The sequence below is a fragment of the Pelophylax lessonae genome (genome assembly GCF_965119305.1).
Source record: "Pelophylax lessonae genome assembly, chromosome: 2".
NCBI classification, from domain to species: domain Eukaryota; kingdom Metazoa; phylum Chordata; class Amphibia; order Anura; family Ranidae; genus Pelophylax; species Pelophylax lessonae.
The window spans coordinates 108,322,744-108,347,308 of NC_138769.1; the positions used below are offsets into that span (position 1 = coordinate 108,322,744).

Consider the following 24,565-nt stretch of genomic DNA (forward strand, 5'->3'; position numbering starts at 1 on the left):
TGCCTGCCTCCAAAAATGCCCGATAAATGCCTGCAAGAAAAACACCCAGGTGGAGAGAAGCCATATGCCAAAAAAAGTCATGCCTGCCTCCAAAAATGCCCGATAAATGCCTGCAAGAAAAACACCCAGGTGGAGAGAAGCCATATGCCTGTGCTACTAAAAATTATAAGAAAAATTATCTTTTTTTCTGGTTCTGGACATGCTACAGAGCTGAAACTTCACAGGTACACTTTCTAGACCCCCAGACACTAAATCCAAAAAAAGTCATGCCTGCCTCCAAAAATTCCCGATAAATGCCTGCAAGAAAAACGCCCAGGTGGAGAGAAGCCATATGCCTGTGCTACTAAAAATTATAAGAAAAATTATCTTTTTTTTCTGGTTCTGGACATGCTACAGAGCTGAAACTTCACAGGTACCCTTTTTAGACCCCCTAGACACTAAGTTTTGTGAGCATGACCCAGAACCATCATATTCTGATTGGCCAAATTCAAAGTCGTACAAAGTCGTCTATCATACAAGTTGCGCTAAAAGTCGCGCTAACAAGTCGCCCTAAAGCTGTGTTCTATAGACACAGTGGTTCCTACAGGCTCCTATGAAAGAAGCAGAACTCAAACCTTACTATTAGACATAATAAATGGATTTTTGTAAAATCTTACCGTAAAATCCTTTTCTCTTAGCTCATTGACAGACGTAGTCCTCGGTGATACACCACCTTCGGGTTATGTTGCCTCCACAGGAGCAGGACTAGACAGGAAATTAAAAAGCTCTGGCCACACCCTAGGGGCAGTCCCAGAGGATATATCCTCTCTCTCTCTGCCTCAGCAAATCAGTTATGTGAAAAAGCAGTCTTTAGAGATTTTAACCCAACTCAAAAAACAGAGGGGCGGGGACTACGTCTGTCAATGAGCTAAGAGAAAAGGATTTTACGGTAAGATTTTACAAAAATCCATTTTTCTCTAGCGCTCATTGACAGACGTAGTCCTCGGTGATACACCACCTTCGGGACGTCCCAGAGCAGTATCACAACTGAGGGGTGGGAAAATGAAATCAAATCCCAATCTAGAAGGCCCAACCGGTGCCAACTAGAAGTTTACAATGCTCATCCTTAATGATGAGACTCAACAAAAAAAGAGAAATTTTTTTTTTTTTTTTTTTTTTTCAAACAGAAAAAAACCCTCGAGGTAGACCACCGGTCTCCTCAAATTGCGGCCTGCAAAACCTTGCGGCCAAATGAGGCATCCGCCGATGCCGTCACATCAATTTTATAGAATTTTGTAAAGGTATGTACCGACGACCAGGTGGCCGCCTTACATACCTGGACCACTGACGCCTGATGGCGAAAGGCCCAGGAAGTACTGAGCGCTCGAGTGGAGTGCGCCCTAACAGGGAACGGAGGACTCTGACCCTTAATAGAATAAGCCTGTACCACCGTTTGTCTAATCCATTTGGCAATGGTCGCGGCAGATGCAGGCAAACCCTTTCTGGGGCCATCCGTGATCACAAAAAGTGAATCCGTCTTACGGAAAGATTCCGTAGCTTTCAGGTATACCCTGATTGCCCGAACCACATCTAAGGAATGCAACGCATGTTCCCGATGATGCTTGGGCTGAGGACACAAGGAAGGTAGTACAATATCTTCATTCAGATGAAAATTTGAAACCACCTTAGGAAGAAAAGATGGCTTAGGATGAAGTACTACCTTATCCCTATGAATCACTAGGTATGGGGACTGGTATGATAATGCAGCCAGTTCTGACACCCTGCGAGCAGAAGTAATAGCCACCAAGAAGGCCACCTTCTGGGATAAAGTAAGCAAGGGAATCTCCCTGATGTTTTCAAAGGGAGGTTTCTGTAGAACCGACAAAACCAAATTAAGATCCCAGGGCGGTAAGGGCGCGCGGACTGGAGGAGCCAGGTGCCGCACCCCCTGGATGAAATTCCGCACCAAGGATTTGGTAGCTAAAGGCTTCTGAAAGAAGATTGCTAATGCTGAAACTTGACCCTTGATGGTGCTCAAGGCTAGCTTCTGCTCAACCCCTTGTTGCAAAAAGGCCAATATTCGAGTCACCGAATAGGTACGTGGAGGAAATCCTAAAGATTCGCACCACGCAATATAAGTCTTCCATGTGTGATAATAGACTTTGCTGGAAGTCGCTTTCCTTGCTTTAATAAGGGTAGGAATGACTGAAGTAGACAAACCTCTGTCCTTCAGTACTTGGGTCTCAATGGCCAGTCCATTAAACCCAGCGACTGTAAAGCATGATGGTAAATTGGTCCTTGAGACCACAGACACTCCCTGAGACGAAGTTCCCACGGAACGTCTACGACTAACATGTCCAAGTCGGCCAGGCCGGCTTGAGGAGGCCAGCCTAGAATTTCTAGGACCACTGGTGCTGATAGAATCTGAACCAGGCGTCCCTAGAGGTATCTGGCCCCGACCATCCGAGAAAGTCTGGTCGTTTTCTGTTCCCACACATTTATCAGATACCTGATAGTTATCAGGAAAGGTGATCTTTTCTGGTTGAACCTCAGGGACCGAAGTCACCCGACTAGAGGCTACTTGGCCTATCTGGTCAACCAGATCCGATTCCTGTGAGGCATCGGGACTAATCTTAGGAAAAGGTAAAGGAAAAGATCTATTCAGGGAACGGTAACTACCGCTTCCTGTAGTACTTAAATGTTGGAAGGGAAGAATCGCACCGGTAGTAGTGGTTGATGCTCGATCTAATGTCCTGAATACCGGTGAAAACGTCCCCCCACCCTGAAACCGGGTGGGGGCGCACCTTCAGGCTGTGTACTCCTTTGCTTCGGGTTTGGCTGGGTTGGTCCTTTGCTTGTCCGACCAGCCCTTCTTGAACCCTCCTGGAGGAGTCTTGCCTTTCCCGCTAGTACCAGCCGGGCGCCCTTTATGGGCGGTAAAGAAAGGTCCTCGCTTGTTGCGAGGTCCCTTAGCTTTAGCAGCCTGTGGCAAAAAAGTGCTCTTGCCCCCAGTGGCATCCTTGATGATTTCATCTAGGTTGGCCCCAAATAGACGATTCCCCTGAAAAGGGAGATTAGTCAAGGTCTTTTTGGAACCTAGGTCAGCTGACCAGCATTTTAACCACAGCACACGTCTGAGGATCACCGCTGACTTAGATGCATGCCCTAATAAGGGAGTGGTGTCCAAGGCTGCGTCACAGATAAACTGTAGCCCTTGTATAATCTGTTCCATCAAATCAGATGTCTCCTGGGGAATATCTTTTCCCTAAGATCTTGGCGTACCATTTTCGCCCATTCCGTAAGTGTCTGGGAAACTAGACCAATAACAATTACTGGTCTAAATGCTGACCCTATCAGAGAGAAGATGGTGCGGGACTCTGCTTCCATCTTTCGATCCACCGGATCCTTAAAGGACGAAGTGTCCTCCACTGGAATAACCGTGGCTTTATTCAGCCTGGAAATAGGTGGATCCACCACTGGTGGTACCGTCCATTTCTTAATGATGGATTCCTCAAACGGATAGCGTCTAGCAATACGCTTGGAAATAGTAAAGGTACGTTTAGAATGCTCCCATTCTCCTTTAATCTGATTACCGAAACATTTAGGTACAGGAAAAACCTTCACCGTTTTGATGGGCTTATTAGTACCAAAGGGAATCTCTGTTTCAGTTGCCTCTGCCGGTAAAGCCTCAAGTTTTAAGGTTTCCTGCACTGCCACAACTAGTGCGTCCACCAATGCTTCTTCCTGAATTATAGCAGGAGAAGAAGCGTCCTCCTCACTGTCTGAGGGGGCTTTACCTGGGATAATAGCCCTTGCAGAGGAACCTGCAACTGCAGTGACCATCTCTGAATCTGAGTCAGAGGTGTCAGATAGTATAGGGGTAGGCGGGGGTCGCTTCCTTGACCCCCGTCCCTGACAGGCCGCCTCCACCCGAGCCACCATAGACTCCAAAATTGCTGTAAATGACTCTATACTCTGTGCACCGGCGGGTCCCGTGGCCCCCTTGAGGGAAACAGGTGGGGGAATATGTGTGGCAGGGTCCATGATAATTCCAGTCACTTCCTGGATAATATAATTCAAAAATAAAAAACTTTTTTTTTTTTTTTTTTTTTTTTTCAGACCCCCAGCGCCACAAAAGCCCCTTAGTGTTACCTGCTAGGGATCCCTATCGATCGAGAGAGAGAGAGAGATAGACCCCCAGGCTCACCACTTGATGCTCAGAGTTTAACTGCAACAGGTTACAGCGCTGTCTTGACAAACAGGAAGTCTTTTGGCTGGCTGCCCAGGAAGAAAGGAGGCGGCTCCGCCCCTCTGCACGCCTTCCGGCGCCTCCCCCAAGCTCCACGAGGTGTTTGGATCACCTCAAACATGGCCGCCCCCATGCTGGAGACACGAGGCTACGCCAAAATGGCGGCTCGTGCGATCCAGCAAAAAAAATGGCGGCGGCCTGTACTGAATAGCGGTGTGCTGCAGGGCACACAACACTCTCTCTGCATGGGGATATGGCGTGGTTGGCGGTACCGGCCCTGGCGGACCGCATGGCCATTCGGGAGGCCTGCTAATAGCTGGAGATCTGATTAGGAAAGCAGTCTGCATGTCCGTGGCTTCTGACTGGTAGGTAGCTTATTCTTAACACCGTAAGATTCCCAGAATGCCACAGATTACATCTTTTTAACATGTATACAATTAGATTGTTAGCTCCCAAACCAAGCCTCCTGGCTTTTTGCACATAAAATCACACTCAAAGTAGGAGGATCTGTGTCATGTTATAGGATAGAGAGGGACTCTATCTTACCATACAGAGAGGGGCCCGCGTTCACCACAAGACCCGTCAGGGGAAAAGGGGGAACATACTACTCACCATACCGGAACCAGGCGGGCACCAACTCCTGACAGTACCCCTCTCCACCGGGGCGGGAGGGCTGTCGACCGATACGGACGCCGTGACTCATGGTCTTTGGCGTTTCAGCGAGACGTTTAACTCGCGTGGACAGTCCTTTAATGGGACTTTGTCGCGGCCGACCCAGCGCGGAGCTATGGCCTGCACGCGCTCGTAGGCTGAACTGGGGTGACCACCGGATCTCAACATCCAGCCCGTCGCCCAGTTCAGCTTTCTTGCTTGAAGATCTCACAGGAACACTGGAGAAAAAAAAGCTGTCTAAAAAATCCTTTAAGAAAAAATTCTTGCCAGGACCTAAGATCCCAGCAAGGTATCTAGGTCCTTACTCCTAACTAGACAGAAAATAACTGATTTGCTGAGGCAGAGAGAGAGAGGATATACCCTCTGGGACTGCCCCTAGGGTGTGGCCAGAGCTTTTTAATTTCCTGTCTAGTCCTGCTCCTGTGGAGGCAACATAACCCGAAGGTGGTGTATCACCGAGGACTACGTCTGTCAATGAGCGCTAGAGAAAAATATTTTATGGTAAACACGTGTGGAATAGATCAAAATATTTTGCAAGACTATTGCTACCTTACAATATCAAGTCTATCTTAAGCCATAAAAGTGGAATTATGCTTTAAACAGACAAGCAAGGAAAGAGTAAAATAAAAAGACAGTCTGCGGTGTTACACAACACTTCTGGACTTGGGCCCTATCTCCACCACGAAATATGACCTTTGGCACTCGGTTAAATCTGTCCTTCAGAGCAGAACCAATAATCCCCCATGTAGATTTAACCTCTCATGCCACACAAATGTTAACTATTAACTCAAGATAGTTTGTTTTCCATTTTACATACACTTTACAGAAATCAAATGCCTGCATGGTTTATCCAAGGTGACTGAACATTGAAAAATCACCGAAAACCACAAGCAATAGACAGACTAACTACAACACAGCTAATGAATGCAAAGGTGCATTCTTCCCATCATGGCTACTGCATGTCTACCTGAGGAGTGACCCAAGGACAAAAGAAAAACTGTGGTGTCAACCTGTGGTCATGCTAAGCTAGGAGAACAATTAAATGACACTATGTAAAGAAAACGCTTGTTGAGCAACTGTTTGTATTAGGGCTCCTGTACATGGGCATTCAAGCTCATGCAATGTAAGCTTTGATGTATCTACCTTACGTGGAAAGCCCAAGTGCTATGCACATCTGTAGACTGTAGACACGAATGGCCGTGTGCAGCTGTGCTCGAATATACACCTATGCATTCGTAAATACAAATATAGCATATTGATGTATCCAATAAAATAGAAAATTCTCTATTTTTTTTTTTTTTTTACAGTCCCATACACTATATGTAAAAACCCAGGTACAGACATCTATAGGTGATTCTGTGCGGGAGCTGGGCTTTCCAGGCAGGGAAAATACACCAGAATTTACACTGCATGGGCTCAGACACCCGTGTGTAAGAGGTCTTAAACTAAGCTTAGTATAACTCCGGTACATAGAATGTTGAGAATCAATCAATTCATAGCAAAAATGTGCACCTTTTGGTCCTATTCTGTCCTAAACACTATGCTGTCATTGAATGGTATGCACCATTAAAAATGTTTAATTAAACACTTATGGCTATTTATGACCCCTGCATGTAGTAAAACAGATGGCTACCCCCTCTAGCAGCTCACACAAGCAACCAAATATGTTGGACTATGGCCTGAGCAAATACAGGGCTCACAGAAGGGCAACATCTATGCACTGTCTGCAATACCAAATTTCACCTGTAGGAAGCGGAGTTCCACCCATTTTTAATAGGTTGGAATACATAGCTGTATGTAATCCCCTTTAAAACGGCTTTTACCAAAGGAAACTTTTTTTTTTTTTTGCTAGTAAATACCTTAATTTCTGCTTTATTCCTCCTCTCCTCACTTCCGGGTCCGATCGGCGATGACGTCATTCGGCGATTCGCAGTGTCTGCTGGGATGTATTCTATTCCAGAAATCTCGCAGTAGCTGAGCTGTAGTGAGCTGTGCCTGCCCCGCCTCCGCCCCGCCTCCTCTCATTGGTTGTATTGTATGAATGTATTAAGGCTGTTCTCTGCCCCGCCTCCGCCCCGCCTCCTCTCATTGGTTGTATTGTATGAATGTATTAAGGCCGTTCTCTGCCCCGCCTCCTCTGCCCGCCTCCTCTCATTGAGTTGTATTCATACAATACAACTCAAAGAGAGGAGGCGGGGCGGAGGCGGGGCAGAGAACGGCCTTAATACATTCATACAATACAACCAATGAGAGGAGGCGGGGCGGAGGCGGGGCAGAGAACAGCCTTAATACATTCATACAATACAACCAATGAGAGGAGGCGGGGGCGGAGGCGGGGCAGAGAACGGCCTTAATACATTCATACAATACAACTTAATGAGAGGAGGCAGGGCGAAGGCAGGGCAGGCACGGCTCACTACAGCTCAGCTACTGCGAGATTTCTGGAATAGAATACATCCCAGCAGACACTGCGAATCGCCAAATGACGTCATCGCCGATCGGACCCAGAAGTGAGGTGAGGAGGAATAAAGCAGAAATTAAGGTATTTACTAGCAAAAAAAAAAAAAGTTTCCATTGGTAAAAGCCGTTTTAAAGGGGATTACATAGATCTAAAGTTCCAAAAATGGGTGGAACTCCACTTTAAAGTGTAACTAAAGGCAAAACTTTTCTTTTAGTTTTGGTTAGAATGGAAAGGGATTAGAACCCCTGTCACTTTTTATTGCTGCCTGTGTCCCCATTAAGGAGATTAACTCCTATTTGTCCTGTCCATTATCATTGAAAGTGAAAGTAAAAGAAAATCCCAAATCCGGACACTAGTTCTGTTGGCCTGAGGGTCCCCAAGAAATTCCCTTAATTTTCAGGGATATACTCTCAGTTCCTCTTTTGCTATGGGACAGGAATTAAAGGGAAATCTCGGCAATGGGACACAGATGGGGAAAAAAGAAAATCTGACAGGGGTTATAACCCTCCGTTACTCCAATCAAAATGAAAAAAAAAAAAAAGTTTTGCCTATGGTTCTACTTAACCACTTACCCACTGGGCACTTAAATCCCCTTCCTAACCAGACCAATTTTCAGCTTTTAGTGCTCTCACATTGTGAATGACAATTACTCAGTTATGCAACACTGTCCCCATATGAAATTTTCATCCTTTTTTTTTTTTTTTACACAAACAGAGCCTTCTTTTGGTGGTATTTAATCATAATTTGTTTTTTTATTTTTTGCGTTATAAATGAAAAAAGACCGAAAATTTTGTAAAAAAAAATGCATTTTTCTTCGTTTTGGTTTTAAATTTTGCAAATTTAGTCATTTTTCTTCATAAATTTTGACTAAAATTTATACTGCTACATATCTTTAGTAAAAATAACCCAAATAAGTATACATTTTTTGGTCTTTGTGAAGGTTACAGAGTCTACAAGCTAAGGTGCCAATCATTGAAAATTGATCACACCTAAAGTACTGACGGCTTATCTCATTTCTTGAGACGCTAACAATTCAGGACAGTACAAATACCCCCCAAATGACCCCTATTTGGAAAGTAGACATTCCAAGGTATTTAGTAAGAGGCATGGTGAGTTTTTTGAAGTTGTAATTTATTCCCACAATTCTTTGCAAAATGAAGATTTTTTATTTTTTTTTATTTTTCACAAAATGGTCATATTACAAAGTTATTTCTTACACACTGTATAGGCATACTTGCAACTACACCCCAAAATACATTCTGCTACTCCTCCTTGAGTATGGCGATACCACATGTGTGACACTTTTCCACAGCCTGACCACATACAGAGGCCCAACATCCAAGGAGCACCGTCAGGTGTTCTAGAAGCAAAAATTGCACATATAATTTTCTGACGACCTATCACACTTTTGAAAGTCCTGGAGCACCTGGACAATGGAATTACCCACAAAATGACCCCATTTTGGAAAGAAAACACCCCAACACATGATCTAGGAGGCATAATGAGTCTTTTGAACACGTCATTTTTTTTCCACAAGTTTTTGGAAAATGTGGAAAGAAAACCAAAAACGCATTTTTTTTTACACATAGTTGTCCATTTATTAGACATTTCTACCACATAGCATGTACATAGCAAAAATGACACCCCAAAATACATTCTGCCACTCCTCCTGAGTATGGCAATACCACATATGTGACATTTTTCCACAGCCTGACCACATACAGAGGCCCAACATGCAGGGAGCACCGTCATTTCCTGACTTCCCATTACAATTTTGTGAGACACTGTAGGGCACTGATAAGCACTGATGTGGCATGGATGTGGCCCGGATGAGCACTGACGTGGCATGGATGTGGCACTGATGAGCACTGACGTAGAATGGATGTGGCACTGATAAGCACTGATGTGGCATGGATGCGGCACTGATAAGCACTGACGTGGCATGGATGTGGCACTGATGAGCACTGATGTGGCATGGATTAGCCCTGAGGTGGCATTGATGTGGCACGGATGAGTACTGACGTAGCATGGATGAGGCACAGATGAGCACCCTGACGTGGCATGGATGTGACACAGATGAGCAGTGACATGGCATGGATGTGGCAGTGATGTGGCACGGATGAGCACTGATGTGGCATGGGATGTGGCACGGATGAGCACTGACGTGGCATTGATGTGGCACGGATGAGCACTGATGTGGCACGGATGAGCACTGACATGGCATGGAAGTGGCACGGATTAGCACTGACGTGGCATGGAAGTGGCACGGATGAGCACTGACGTGGCATGGATGTGGCACGGATGAGCACTGACGTGGCATGGATGTGGCACGGATGAGCACTGACGTGGCATGGATGTGGCACGGATGAGCACTGACATGGCATTGATGTGGCATGGATGAGCACTGACATGGCATGGATGAGCACTGATGTGGCACGGATGAGCACTGAAGTGGCATGGATGTGGCATGGATGAGCACTGACGTGGCATTGATGTGGCACGGATGAACACTGATGTGGCATGGATGAGCCACGGCATGGATGAGCACTGACGTGACACAGATGAGCACTGAAGTGGCATGGATGTGGCACGGATGAGCACTGATGTGGCATGGATGTGGCACAGATGAGCACTGATGTGGCTTTGATGTGGCACGGATGTGCACTGATGTGGCATGGATGTGCACTGATGTGGCATGGATGAGCACTGACATGGCATGGATGAGCACTGAGGTGGCATGGATGTGGCACGAATGAGCACTGACGTGGCATGGATGAGAACAGATGTGGGATGGATGAGCATGGATGTGGCATGGATGAGCACGGATGTGGCATGGATGTGGCATGAGCGGGCACATATGTGGGATGGATGAGCATGGATGTGGCATGGATGAGCACTGAGACAGCATGGGCAGGCACAGATGTCGCACAGATGAGGCACGGATGAGGCATGGATGAGCACGGATGTGGCACGGATGAGCACTGAGGTGGCATGGGTGGGCATGGATGTGGCATTGATGAGCACTGAGGTGGCATGGGTGGGCACGGATGTGACACGGATGAGGCACGGATAATGCATGGATGAAGCACGGATGAGGCATGGATGGGGCACGGCTGAGGCACTGATAGGGCACGAATGAGGCACTGATGGGGCACAGTTGAGGCAGAGGAGGCGTGCAGCTGCAGTTTCTCTTCTCGCATGCTGTACCGATTGCTGTGTACAGTGTCCGAGGAGAGGAGAGAAATTAACCGGACATGCGCCGGGTTTGTTGTGACGTGATCGCTCCGTCATTGGATGGAGCGATCACATGGTAAAGGACCGCTCTCATTGGCCCTTTACCACGATCCGTGATGCGTCGGGTCCCCGGGACCCGGCGAGCACAGACACTTCCGTGTGCGCACGGGAGCGCGATTCTGAGACGCCGTTCAGGAACGGCGTCTCAGAACTATACAACCACTTTGCGGCCGTATTTTTACAACGGCCGGTCAAGGGTCCGATTTGTCCGCTGCAATGTCGCAGTACCGCAAAAAAAAAAAATCGCAGATCGCCTCCATTACGCGTTAAAAAAAAAAAAATGACAAAAATCTTTCCCTTTGTTAGTAAACGCGATAACTTTTACGCAAACCAATCAAAATACGCTTTTTGCGATTTTTTTTACCAAACATAGGTAGCATAAAACAAATTGGCCGAAAATGTAAAAAAATTTTGATTTTTACATTTTTTTGGGGGGGAATTTCATATAAAAAAAAGTGAAAAATATTGCTATTTTTGCAAAATGTACGCTCTTTTTTTGTTTATAGCGCATGATCAAAAAATCGCACAGGTGATCAAATACCACCAAAAGAAAGCTGTTTGTGGGAAAAAAAGGACGCCAAATTCGTTTAGGTACAGCGTCGCACGACCGCGCAATTGTCCGTTAAAGTCACGCAGTGCCGAATCGCAAAATACCCCCTGGTCAGGAAGGGGGTAAAATCTTCCGGGGCTTAAGTGGTTAAAGACCAGGGCTATTACTGGTTAAAACAGTATTTTTTGCTAGAAAATCACTTGGAACCCCCAAACATTTTAATATATATATATATATATATATATATATATATATATATATATATATTTTTTTTTTTTTTTTTTTTTTAGCAGCTGAGACCCTAGAGCAGTGTTTCTCAACTCCGGTCCTCTAGGCACACTAACAGGCCAGATTTTAAGTATTGCCTTGGGGAGATGCAGACTGAGCAGAAAATCACTGAGCAGCAAATGATATCACCTGTGATGTATTTCAGTTTTCTTGCAAACCTGGCCTGTTAGTGTGCCCTTAGGACCGGAGTTGAAAAACGCTCCCCTAGAGAATAAATTGGACATTGTTACAATACTTTATGTCACACTGTATTTGCGCAGCGGTCTTATGGGCACAATTTTTAAAAAAAATATATATACTTTTTTGATTTAAAAAAATAAAACAGTAAAGTGAGCACAATCTTTTTGTATAATGTAAAAGATAATGTTATACCGAGTAAATAGATACCCAACATGTCATGCTTCAAAATTGCGCAGGCCTGTGGAATGGCAGTATCACTGTAATACTTATATTAGCATACGTGTGTTTGACTTATTTATATAGTGCCAACATATTATACAATATTTTCCAGAGTACACAGAACCATTCAAATACGTCCCTGCTTCATAGAGGATTACAGTCCCTACCATAGTCATACAAAGCAGAGAAGCGATTATACGGCTTGGTTAAAAGAGGATTGTTCTAAAAGAATATATTTAGGGTATTTGGAAAAAATATAGGGAAAATACAAATGACATGCAGACCACAGCAGGAACCCAATGCTGCTAAGAAACAAGCAGAATCATTTAACTACCATCCATCATATGCTAGGACGTTCTACCATACAGTGGCATGAACAGAAGCTCCACAAATTGATTTTCATTAACGTCGTTTTGAGCAACACCTCAAAGAATACAACAATAAAACCAAGAACAATTCACTTTAGCCCCCGTTCACATTAGGTCGCTTCGACTTAGCGGGCGACCTGTGAAGTCGCGCGCAGCGTGACTTCGGCGCGACTTGCACGGACTTCATAACATGAATGTCTATGCAAGTCGCCTCCAGGTCGCCCCGAAGTAGTACAGGACTCTTTTTCTAAGTCGGAGCGACTTGTGTCGCTCCTATTAGAACGGCTCCTATACTACACCGTGGGAGCGTGAGGACCGTGACTTGTCAGGCTGACAAGTCGTCTGACAAGTCGGGTTCACACTAGGTCGCTCCGACTTTGGGGGCGACCTGTGAAGTCGCGTGCACCGCGACTTCGGCGCGACTTGCACGGACTTCATATAATGAATGTCTATGCAAGTCGCTCCGAGGTTTTTCTAAGTGTCGCTCCTATTAGAACGGGTCCTGTAGCACTGCATGGACCGCGACAGACTGCGACTTGTCAGGCTGACAAGTCGCGGTAGTGTGAATGGACACTAAAAAGCTGAACTCTAAACAAGCAGCTATATACACATATGAAATACATACAAACTGTTTTACATGTCAAAGGATTTGTACAGCTCATTTTTTGATCCAGGCACCCCTGTCAGACAGCACAGCCAAACCAACCATTTGTACTGCAGCAGCAGCACAATTTGATCAAGAACATTGGTGAAAACACACCCATACCTTCTGACTGGACAAAAAAGGAGGAGAACATGGACAACGTTATCCCTTTGTTTACTCTTCATGTCAGCATGTTCACTGTCAACGCATGGATACAGCAGAGTTCCTTCTTGGCTTGTACTAAATCTCCCAATTCTGCGGTATATAGACAATTCCACATTCTTTATATTCTTAGTTGTAATATGTTATGAGAATCCTGAGAATGATTACAATGTGCACACATTTAGGTTTACCATATGTGTACCAATGCTTCTCTATTCCAATCTGTTCTTTCATTTTAAACATAACATTTTAAATGAAAGTTAAAAAAAGAATCAACTACAATAACTGTGCCCTGTTCTCAGAGGTGCACACACTTCTCAGAAAAAGGGCAACATTTTAATACAGGTCTCTTTCGGCATTCGGCAAAAAAAAAAAAAAAAAAGCCAAAATGTTGAACAAAAGAGAAATCGGTTTCATCTGGCCTTCCCATCATCACTTGAAGAATTGTTGTGTAGTTACATCATCAGGAAATAAAATACTATTCTCCCGGGAGCCCCCTCTACAGAAACAGAAAGTCACAGAATGAAATCCATATCTTTCCGAGTGCAGTGCTTCTCCTCTATTGGAAAAACTTATAAAGGAGCCTTTAAAGCAGAACTTTAGCTAACAAAAAAAAATCCCTGCAACTTTTGTCATGTTTTGTCCTAGGTAGGGTAGGAAGCTAGAGCCTGCCGAAATCTTCGGTGCAGGGATGCCTGTCCTCTTCCTCTCTCTGAACTTCCAGCACTGCATTGTTTAACAATTTCAGGTCTTCAGGCAGAACAGCAGTCCACATGGTCTGATGGGGAAATGTCCCCTCCTTCCTTCTTCTACACTGAGAAAACTTCGTCCATTGAATACACAGAATGTAAAATATTTCATCAATGAGGGAGAGTCTGATCTGTCACAGGATTCTCTCCCCCATCACAGATAATGTTATAAGCAGTGTAAGCAATTGAAGAAGTTTTCTCAATGAAGACAGGAAACTGTAAACCATTACAGCACTGGAAGTTCAGAGACAGGAAGAGAACTGGCATTCCTGCAGTGAAGATTTCTGCAGTATCCATATATCTGCCTGCACAACATAAAAATGGGATTTTTGACTTACCGTAAAATCCATTTCTCTGATGTTCATTGGTGGAAACAGCTCCTGGTCTTCTTAACCATTGGGTTATACTGCCCCCTACAGGAGTAGGACACTAGGCAGAAAAAAAGTCCGGCTACACCTATGGGCAGTACCAGAGGGTATACTCCCTCTTTCTGTACAGGTACTCAGTTTTATTAGAAGCAGTGTCAGATGAAAATACAACTCCACAGAGGGGTGGGTGCTGTGTCCGTCAATGAACATCAGAGAAATGGATTTTAAGTAAAAAAATCCCATTTTCTCTTTCGTTCACTGATGGACACAGCTTCTGATCTACTTAACCCTTGGGACGTCCCAAAGAATTGTTAAACATGAGGGGAGGGAACAGCAAAAAATTCCCAAGGCTAAACAGTAGCCAACCAGGCAACAGGAGCTCAACCAAAACAACTGGAGCCCACCTGAAAAAAAACAATACACCCTCAAAGAGGACCAGGTCCTCTAAACAGCAGCCTGCAAACCCCTGTGGCCAAAAGAAACATCTGCAAATGCCAACACATCCCCTTTATAAAACTTTGTGAAAGTGTGTACCGACGACCAGGTGGCCGACTTGAAAACCTGCGTCACCGACGCCTGATGACGGAAGGCCCAGGAGGCACTGAGCGCCTGAGTAAAGTGCGCCTTGACCGGGAAAAGAGGAACCTGACCCTTGATGGAATAGGCCTGAATCACCATCTGTCTGATCCATCTGGAAATGGTCACAGAGGAAGCTGACAACCCTTTTCGAGGCCCATCCATGAGCACAAATAGTGAGTCTGACTTCCTAAAAGACTCTGTAGCTGCCAGGTACACCCTAATTGCCCGAACCACATCCAAGGCATGCAAGGCAATTTCCTTCGGATGTTTTGGCCTGGGACACAGGGAAGGCAACACAATGTCTTCATTTAAAAGGAAAATCGGAGACAACCTTTGGAAGGAACGACAGATGGGGCCGAAGAACCACCATATCTCTGTGAATCACCAAGTAGGTTGAACGACAGGACACCGCCAGTTCTGACACCCTGTGCGCAGAGGTGATAGGACACCAAAAAAGCCACCTTCTGAGACAGCCTAAGCAAGGGAATCTCCAGAAGATTCTCAAAGGGAGGCTTCTGGATGAACGAAAGCACCAAATTGAGGTCCCAAGGTGGTCCCACAGAGACTGCACTGGTGGAACCAAATGTCAAACAACCTAAAAAAAGGTACGCACCAGGAGTGTGTGGCCGTTGGAAGAAGACCGCCAAAGTCGCCACCTGGCTCTTGATGGTACTCAAGGCCAATTTCTGTTCAACCCCCTGTTGAAGGAAGTTCAAGATCTGAGCCACGAGAAGAAGCAAAAATGAACCCCAAGAGGCTCACACCACGCGATGTACGCCTTCCACGTACAATGGTAGATCTTCCCAGAAGTAGATTTCCTAGCTTTTAACAACATTGGAATCACAGATTTAGACAAACCCCTATCCTTCAGCACATGGCTTTCAACAGCCAAGCCGTCAAAGCCAGTGACTGTAAAGCAGGATGGAAGATTGGCCCTTGGGACTGCAGATCCTCCATGAGAGGAAGTTTTCAAGGAATGTCGGCGACCAGTCGCACCAGATCAGCATACCAGGACCACCGAGGCCAGTCCGGGGCCACTAAGATGACCGGAATCCTTCTGCCTCGATCCTGCATATAAATCTTGGCAGAAGCTTGAGAGGAGGGAAGGCGCGTCTGTGGCGTCGGCCAGAGGATCCCATGACCGTGCCGCGAACCTCTGCACTTTTCTGTTGAGCCGAGACGCCAACAGATCAACCTCGGGGGTTCCCCACCGGAGACACAACTGATGAAACCCCTCTGGATGAAGAGACCATTCGCCATGGTTCAACACCTGCCGACTGAGGTAATCTGCCTGACAGTTTTTCACTCCGGCTATGTGTACGGCGGAAAGGGCTGGAACGAAATGTTCTGCCCACCAGAAAAAGCTGGCTACCTCCAGAGCCGCCAGGACACTTCTTGTGCCCCCTTTGGTGATTGACATAAGCCATGGCCATGACATTGTCTGATTGAATGTGCACTGGACATCCTTGGAGACGATTTCTCCAATGTTCCAGGCACAGTCTGATCACCCGGAGCTCCAGGACATTGATTGAAAGTCTGGACTTTTCCATGGTCCAGACCCCTGAGCAGAATTTCTGTCAAGAACGCCTCCCCACCCAGGCAGACTGGCATTGGTGGTGACCACCATCCAATACAAGGGGAGGAAGGATTTGCCCTGCCGGAGTGCCGGAGAATGAAGACACCAGATCAGGGACCCTTTGGTACACCGGCGCAGCTGGATTTGGTTGCCAAGAGACTGTGAATTCTTGTCCCATTTGATCGGAATCTCCATCTGCAGGGACCTTGTATGGAACTATGCAAACGGGACCACCTCGAAGGTCGACACCATCAGGCCAGCACCAGCATGCAAGTCCGGAGGGAGTATGTCCAGAAGAAGGAGTACTCTGGCTAAGGTCAGAGTCCAGAGTCTGACCCAAATAATCTAGCTTCGTAGAAGGAACCAAGACAAACTTCTGAAGATTCAGAATTCAGCCGAACTCCTTCAGGGTCCGTATGGTGATCTCCAGGTTTTCATCCAGGGCAGTAAGAGGACACTGCTCACAGAAGAAGGTCGTCCAAGTAGCCCAGGTCCGCGATCCCCCGCTGATGTAACAATGCTAGCACCGGGGCCAACACTTTCCCGAAGACCCGAGGAGCAGAGGCAAGACCAAAGGGTAACGCCACAAACTGATAATGCTCCTCTCCCACAGCAAAGCAGGGGAAGCGCTGGTGACCGACATATTGGAATGTGAAGGTAAGCATCCTTGATGTCGATGGAGGCAAGAAAATCCCCCTGATGCAGGGAAGCCACCATCGTGCAAATGAACTCTATTCTGAACTTCTGCACGCGCACAATCTGCACCCGCACAAAGCAGATCAGTGCCTTGGGGTCCAGAATTGGATGCACCTTGCCTTCCTTCCTGGGAACTGTAAACAGGTTTGGGTAAAAAAAATAACCTGAAAACATTCCTAAGTCAGAACCGGGACGATCATCCCTTGAAGCAAAAGGACTTGCACTGCCCCCAAAGAGAGCCTGTAAGCGGACCGGGGACAGTTGAACGTTGTAAGGAAAGAACCTTTACGGAGGGTAAGAACGAAACTCGATCTTGTAGCCGGACTGTATGACTTAGTGGATCCACTTGTCTTGTACAAGGGAAGTCCACGGGTCCGTGAACCAGCGAAGATTTCCCCCCACCCCAGATATGGGTGAGGATGCACCTTTATGCTGAAGGAGCCTTGTCCGCAGGTCTGGAAAAGCCCGCTCTTGACTTGCCAGACCAAGTTCTCTTGGATGCTCCAGAGGAGGCCCTGAAAGGCTTTGATCCCTTGTCAGTCGACCCTGAGGAATGAAAAAACTTTGAATGAGCCTAGAAGAAGGGCCCACGTCTACGACGAGGATCCTTGCCCTTAGTAGCCTGCAGAAGAAAGGTACTCTTCCCCCTGTGAGACCTTTAATGATGTCATCCAGGGTAGCACAAAAAAGGCGATCAGGAAGAGGCTCTGAGGAAGAGGCATTGCCTCGAAATGCGTTAGCCATTCACCGTAACGAGAACATTGGACTCCAACATCATGGAGGTTGTTTGATGGAGTTAATATGCTGGTTTACATCGCATGTTTGTGAGTAGACATTTTTAATATTTTATTAATAAAAGCCTGCTGAGGATAATGCGCTAGGCTGGTGCGCCCTTCTTTTTGTTTTTGTCCACAAGGCCTTTTTCGAAGTCTGGTCCACAGACCAGCATTTGAGTCAAAAGACACACTGAAGGACCACTGCCGAAATAGGACACCAAGTCACTAGGGGATCTGCATCCAAAGAGGCATCACAGATAAACTGCAGCCCCTGGACCAGCTGGTCCACCAGCTCAGCAAAGGCAGGGGGGAGCTGCTCCCCCTCCAGGTCACGGCGCAAAGCTTAGCCCATTTGGTCAGAGTCTGCAACATTAGGGCAATGGTGAATACCGTACTCAGTGCCGAACCAGCCAGGGTGTACATTTAGCGGGCCACAGCCTCCCCCTTCCATTCAGCTGGGTCCTTAAAGGCCGGGGACTCTTCAACCAGAACCATGTTTGCCTTGTTTAATCTGGAAACCGGAGGGTCCACCACAGATGGAACAGTCCACTTCTTAAGAAGGGACTCCTCATAGGGGGTATCGCCTAGCAAATCGCTTAGGGACCCTAAGGGGATGTTTTGGCCGCCCCCACCTTTTAGTGACAATTTTGTCAAAATAGGTGGGGAAAGGGAACACCTTCGCAGGTCCTGGATGGCTTGTGAGTGCCAAAGGGAACCTACACCTCTGTCGCATCTGCAGCTGTATCCTCCATCTTTAAGGTCTCACACAAAGATACAATCCATGCGTCCACCAGTGCCTTTCCGTGCATCCACCAGCGCCTTTCCGTGCGCGGTCGCAGAAGTGGAGGAATCATCCTCACTATCTGAGGAATCAGGGTGCGTGGTTTCAGACCCAGCAGGGTGTCCCACGTCCGCGGCAGCTGAATCAGATTCAGGATCTGATGAGACAGGGGAAGGCGGGGGGTGCTTTTTGCTAGCCTGTTGCCCAAAAAAACACCTCCACCCGGGACACAAAGGACTCCAGGACCCCCGTCAGTGCATCGACGGATGGTTGGGACCCGGAGGGCCCCACTGCCTCTGAGAGGGGATCAGGTGACGAGTTGAGCCCCAAAGACTCCATAAGTCACCAGTGGGACCCAAAAAAAAAATGTAAAAACACTGTTAAGGGACAACCTCCACCGCTCTGGCAGCACCACATGGTCGCGAGTCACAGAGCACCAATCGATCCTTTAGCAAAGAGGGAGAAGACCCCCCTGGACTCCCCACCTCGCATAAACCAGGCACCGCAGCCACAAGGAGAATCTGCACTGCACTGCACGTGCGGCGAACAGGAAATTAAAGTATCCAGGAGTAAGCACCAGGGGATGAGGAGGGGCTCCCGCCACCAAAAACGGTGCCCAGAAGGCTCCACAGACATGGCCGCCACTGTTTTTAATGGCAAACCACCGCAAAATGGCAGACGGAATACACAAATAAGGCTGCTGTGCATTGCAGCACAAGCGTACAATAAAATGGCAGCCCTGCACAACACCAGGAGGGACCCCTGGGACTCAAGGACAGGAACAGGCAGGACGGGGGGCCTTGGCAGGAGCCGCTCCAGACAGAATCCCTCAACACCGAAGGGCCAGGAGTAACGCTGCGACTCAGGCCGAGACCCGGGCGTATGCGACCTCGCAAGGCGTTTAACGTGCAGGCCAGCCCCCATCCGGTGGGGTTATGCAGGGGCAGTATAACCCAATGTTTAAGAAGATCAGGAGCTGTGTCTGTCTACGAACGTCTACAAACGAAATAGAAACATACATTTTTACCGTTAAGTCGAGTGACAAAAGCTGTAAGGAATTTTTTTGCAGCTTTAAAGAGGACATGTTACAAACACTGTGAAGCCTATTGTCTTATGCCACAGAGATTTCAAGATCTCCTAGTGCAGGAGTGTCAAATTAAATTTCATCATGGGCTGCATCAGCATTATGGTTGTCCACAAAGGGCCGTTTGTATCTGTAAGACTATATAAATGTATCTGCTCTTGATCGAGTTATATAAATGCTTCTGCATTTGATTATTTCTGGCTTTAGTAGAAAAAAAACCTAAGCTGTGAAGGGTAGGTGTAGACTGGCACAGAGCCCACTCACACTCCTGTAGCAAATGATGCAAGTCTGAAAAGGAGTCACACACCACTGGTATCATCCACAAGAAACTCTGTTGGAGACTGCTCAGACAGAACACCAGGGCAGAGTAGTCTCCAATAGCGTTTCTTCTGGATAATACCACTGGTGTGGGATCCTCCTTTTCAACCAGCATAAAATTGTATTATTATCATAATAATTATAAGCAGAAGTCCAGAGCACCCCCATTTACATCAGATAAGGGCCCCCCCCACTTTTAGAAGTCAAGGGTCCCCCACCCTCCCTTACATCACAGTGCAACCTTCTTACCTTGTGCTGCTCCTGGGAATAAGCTGGGGGGGGGGGGCTTCGGGAGAGGTGCGAGGGCCACTTGAAATGGCCTGGAGGGCCAGATTTGGCCCACGGGGCTTCTGTTTAACACATTTCTCCTAGTGAGTAGATAAACTTAATTTTGTGGAGACTTAATTTTGTGGAGTGAGCTGTAACCCCTAAAACATTTTCATCTCTGTAACTGTGCCCACATACATTTCTTTCATACAAGAGGGTTGTTTGAAGGTGGACCTTAGCCCTGTAGCATTCATATGGGGGACAGTTGAGATCTCTAACAACCATATGTAGATGAGAGCATGGTGGGGAAGGCTCAGATAAACATAGAAGAAGAAACCATTTAGTCAAAAGAATAGGTATGGACAGGTAGAGGGTATGCAGGGCCCAACCAGTGTCATGATCCATTTGTTGTGTTGAGAGTGAAAGCAAGTAGCAGTCTAGGTTAAAGTGGCAGTTGTGGTCTAGCCCTCTGCATATATTTCAATCAAACTGTTCAATCATTCCCATTGATCATTATTGCAAAGGATCAAAGAAAAATCAATTTGGGTAGGACAGAATCCTCAGCAGAGAGAATCTGGGCAATGAAAGAGTAAGTATGTAAGCAAGGGCTTAAATACTCTTAAAGGAAGGCAAATATACAGTTAAGGTTTGAGTTAGAAGGAAGATTAGGGCTCAAGAGAGGGTCTGATCGGTACCAATCACTCACTGTGTTCATTAAGAAAAGGAATGGGTCGGTAATTAACATATTTAGTGGTCCCTTCCCCCCCTCTGCATCCTGAAACATCTCCTGCAGCAGCTGGTGGGAGAGGAGAGAAGCCAGTAGAGCTGTGGAGGAAAGGGGGCCTAGGTGAGCCCACGGGGTTCGAGCAGCCAAAAGAAGAGAAAACAAGAACAGGAGGGGTGGCAGTGACTGCAGGAGGAAAGCCGATGGGTACAAGCAAATGCCGACCTCGCCTCCCCTCCTGTCCAAGTCTGGGGGTTGGCAAGGAAGGATTGTGGTCTACCTGTGACCTACCCATGATCAACGGATTGCCAACCCCCGCTCTACATACATTTTTTTTATTATTATTATTTTGGTGATATTTTAGAAATAATAAAATAGAAAGTGCATTTTGAACAAAAATTCCACTCAAAACACCAAAATATAATTATTTTCTATGGTGTTTTAAAGAGAGTGGTATAGCAGGCAAGTTTAATTTTCTCCCTAATTGCTTCATGCATAATTTCCATTCGAACCTAAACAAATATTATTCAGGTTGTTTTTCAACATTATCAATCAAATATTCCCTTCGATTTCATGGAATTTTGCTGATTTCATTTTGTGTAGGCAAGGCAGGATTTGAAATATGAAAAGGCAAACTGAGCCTTAAAGCTGGTATTTGCTCCCTTTGGTCTGTTTATATTATTGAAACTGTTTTGTTATATCCGTTCGACAAGTGCAAAAACTACCTGTTCACTTTGTCAGAAATCTTGTGAGTTCATGACTCCCTGTGCCCTACAAGACGGGGTTATGGAGATAGCGGGAGGAGAGATCAGGGGAGGTCTGTATTCATTGGCCTACATCAGAAAGGTAGTAAGCAGGGCTGACAACACATGCTAAGGAATTCAGAGCTGTGTTGTCAGGTCAAACAGGAAAACAGGGGTAACTATATTTCTGGCACATAAACAGTTATTTTCTGTACCTGCCATGTTTAAAAGAATGAACACTGGTATATGGATCAAAAGAGTTAGAAATGTATTTTCTAGGTCAAAAAAGTTAGAACGTGTATACATATTGCATGTATTGCAGAAAATACTACATTGTTTTCGGGCTCTGACAAGCGCTTTAAAGAGATTCTCGGCTATGCAGTAAAGAGCCTAGGACCCACCAACCACACAAAAAATACTTTTTTTTTTTTTTGCAGGGGATTCCCAAAATCTGACTTAGTGCAGACTTATGGGAAAATGAGTAAGCCAATCACACAAGCAGGAAATTACATTTCTGGGGAATTTCTGTACACCATCTGTTTACAGAACACCTCCAGGTAGCCATATTGCATATATAATGCATTTTTTAGGTGATTTTTTAATTAGAATATGACTTGTGTCACAATTGTAAATGCGTTATTTTTTTTCCCATTTGGTATTTTTTTTCCCACGAAAGTGGAGCAACCCTTTAATTCACCATGATATCATGATGTAGATCAGTCCTGCAAAGGCACTAATGGTCAAATCTTAAATTGCACCTCCCTATACAGGGGGCTCCCCTAGAAGGAATTTCTACATTCTAATAACTATATGTAGTTAATACCATATACCAAAAATTTAAAAAATTGCTAACCATAACTCCAAACTTCAATGCTTACAGGAGACACCGGCAGTGGCGGTTCTACATTAAATTGCTCCCCGGGCAAGACTCCCTTCCGCCCCCCCCCCCAAAAAAAACAACAACATAATAAATGCAGAGTGCCACAGCATTGCCCCCAATAAATGCAGAGTGCCACAGCATTGCCCCCAATAAATGCAAAGTGCCACAGCAATGCCCCCAATAATTGCAGAGTGCCACAGCAATGCCCCCAATAAATGCAGAGTGCCACAGCAATGCCCCCAATAAATGCAGAGTGCCACAGCATTGCCCCCAATAAATGCAGAGTGCCACAGCAATGCCCCCAATAAATGCAGAGTGCCACAGCATTGCCCCCTTTCAATGTAGAGATGCCAGCATGCCACCTTTCAATGCAGAGCGCCAGCATTCCCCCCGCGAGACCAGTCTGTGCACTTACCTCACTTCTCTTCAGTTCAGTCCCCGGATTCCCTGCATCTCCTCAGTCCTCCCGCGGCGCCTCCTCCTCGGCCAATGGCGTGGGGTTTGCCTTTCGGCCAATCAGGAAGCGGGAGGACCCGCTCCCTGATTGGCCAGGAGGAGGATCAGTGTGACAATAGCGAATTTTCATTCGCTATTGTCACACAATGGGCGGGCTGGGGGGGGGAGCAATGCTCTGCGCCTCGGCTCGGCTGCCACAGTGAAATTATTCAAAGTTCCTCGGGCGGCCCGGTACCATTTGATCCACGGACCGGTACCGGTCCGCGGCCCGGGGGTTGGGGAATACTGTCATGCCGCCCCCCACGTGTCATAAAAAAAATGCCGCCCCGGGCGGCTGCCCTGTTCGCCCATGCCTAAAACCGCCACTGGACACCGGTTATATCACTGCATTCTCCACCGCCTCAAAATAGGCTGGAGTGCATTCTTATGTGATTTTACGCTCCCTGCTCTGCAGGTAGATGTGATGATGTTTTTTTGGGTGATCTATTTTCAAATGGTCTTTTAAAGACATTTGTAGTGGAGGCTTGCAAGAAAGCAGACCTTCCATGAAAGATCCGCTTTTATTTATTTTTTTTCTGTTGGTGCTTTCTAATATCGGAGACCCCATTCCCCCACCTACTTGTCTTAGAGTCATAAAAACTGAAACCAAAGGAAAATCATCTATATGTGGATCACAGATAAAAAAAAAAAAACCTGACAGATGTTCTAACCCTTCCCCACCCTATGTGTAACTTAAAAAAAAAAAAAAGAAACAACAACTTTTGGTTGGCGTTGGCATTTATTTTTTTTCCCCAACCTAAAAAAAAAAAAGACAGCTGCAATCTGATTCCTTCTAATGGCAGTTTTTACAAATGAGTCCCATTGTTTAATGCCTGCTAAAAAGTGGCATAAACAGCGAATAACCGCAAATGACTTTATTATCGCTAACAAAGCTGGAGTCGCCGTAATCCAAGCCTTCCGCACATTCTTGTTCTGTCCTGAGCTGCGGAGACAAATGAAAAATTTCACACAGTCTTGAACTTCAGCTGGAGCCAGAACACATTAATAAACGTTCAAAGTTCTGGCTAGCTTTAAAGTGCTGTAGTCAGACAGCAGCGTGCCTGTACAGCACAGCTCCATATATGGCAGCCCAGTGACGTAATGCTCTATAGGCTTGGGACAAGCACACAGGCTATCTTTCATTGTTTGCCGTTTCTACTGGAATGCTCACATCTCATGCTTGGGAGAACTCTGCCTCTCCAGGAACATTGTCCCTCCATGGGACAGCAGCTGCTGCCACCGCGCTCCACAGCTGGACGACCCCAGGTAAGAGCCTGCAAGGGGGGGCAGACGTTTTATCATTTACATAGACACTCATTTGCATCATATATGTATAGAAAGAAAAAATGTAATAAAAATCAGGCACTTAAACAGTTTCAAACTATTGTACACATATGCACAGATATGTATGTGGCTTTTGAAGAATCATTGTGGAGTTTTTTTGTATATTCACTGAAAGTTACA

General features: G+C 46.2%; 1 protein-coding gene and 1 long non-coding RNA gene across 2 annotated transcripts in view; one reads left to right on the forward strand and one right to left on the reverse strand.

The window, feature by feature from the left end:
• The window catches only part of FILIP1L (filamin A interacting protein 1 like), a 496,325-nt gene that overhangs the window by 395,179 nt on the left and 76,581 nt on the right, over positions 1-24,565 (forward strand). The window lies entirely within an intron of this gene.
• LOC309546016 overlaps positions 1-24,565 on the reverse strand; it is a 410,500-nt gene that overhangs the window by 294,201 nt on the left and 91,734 nt on the right. The window lies entirely within an intron of this gene.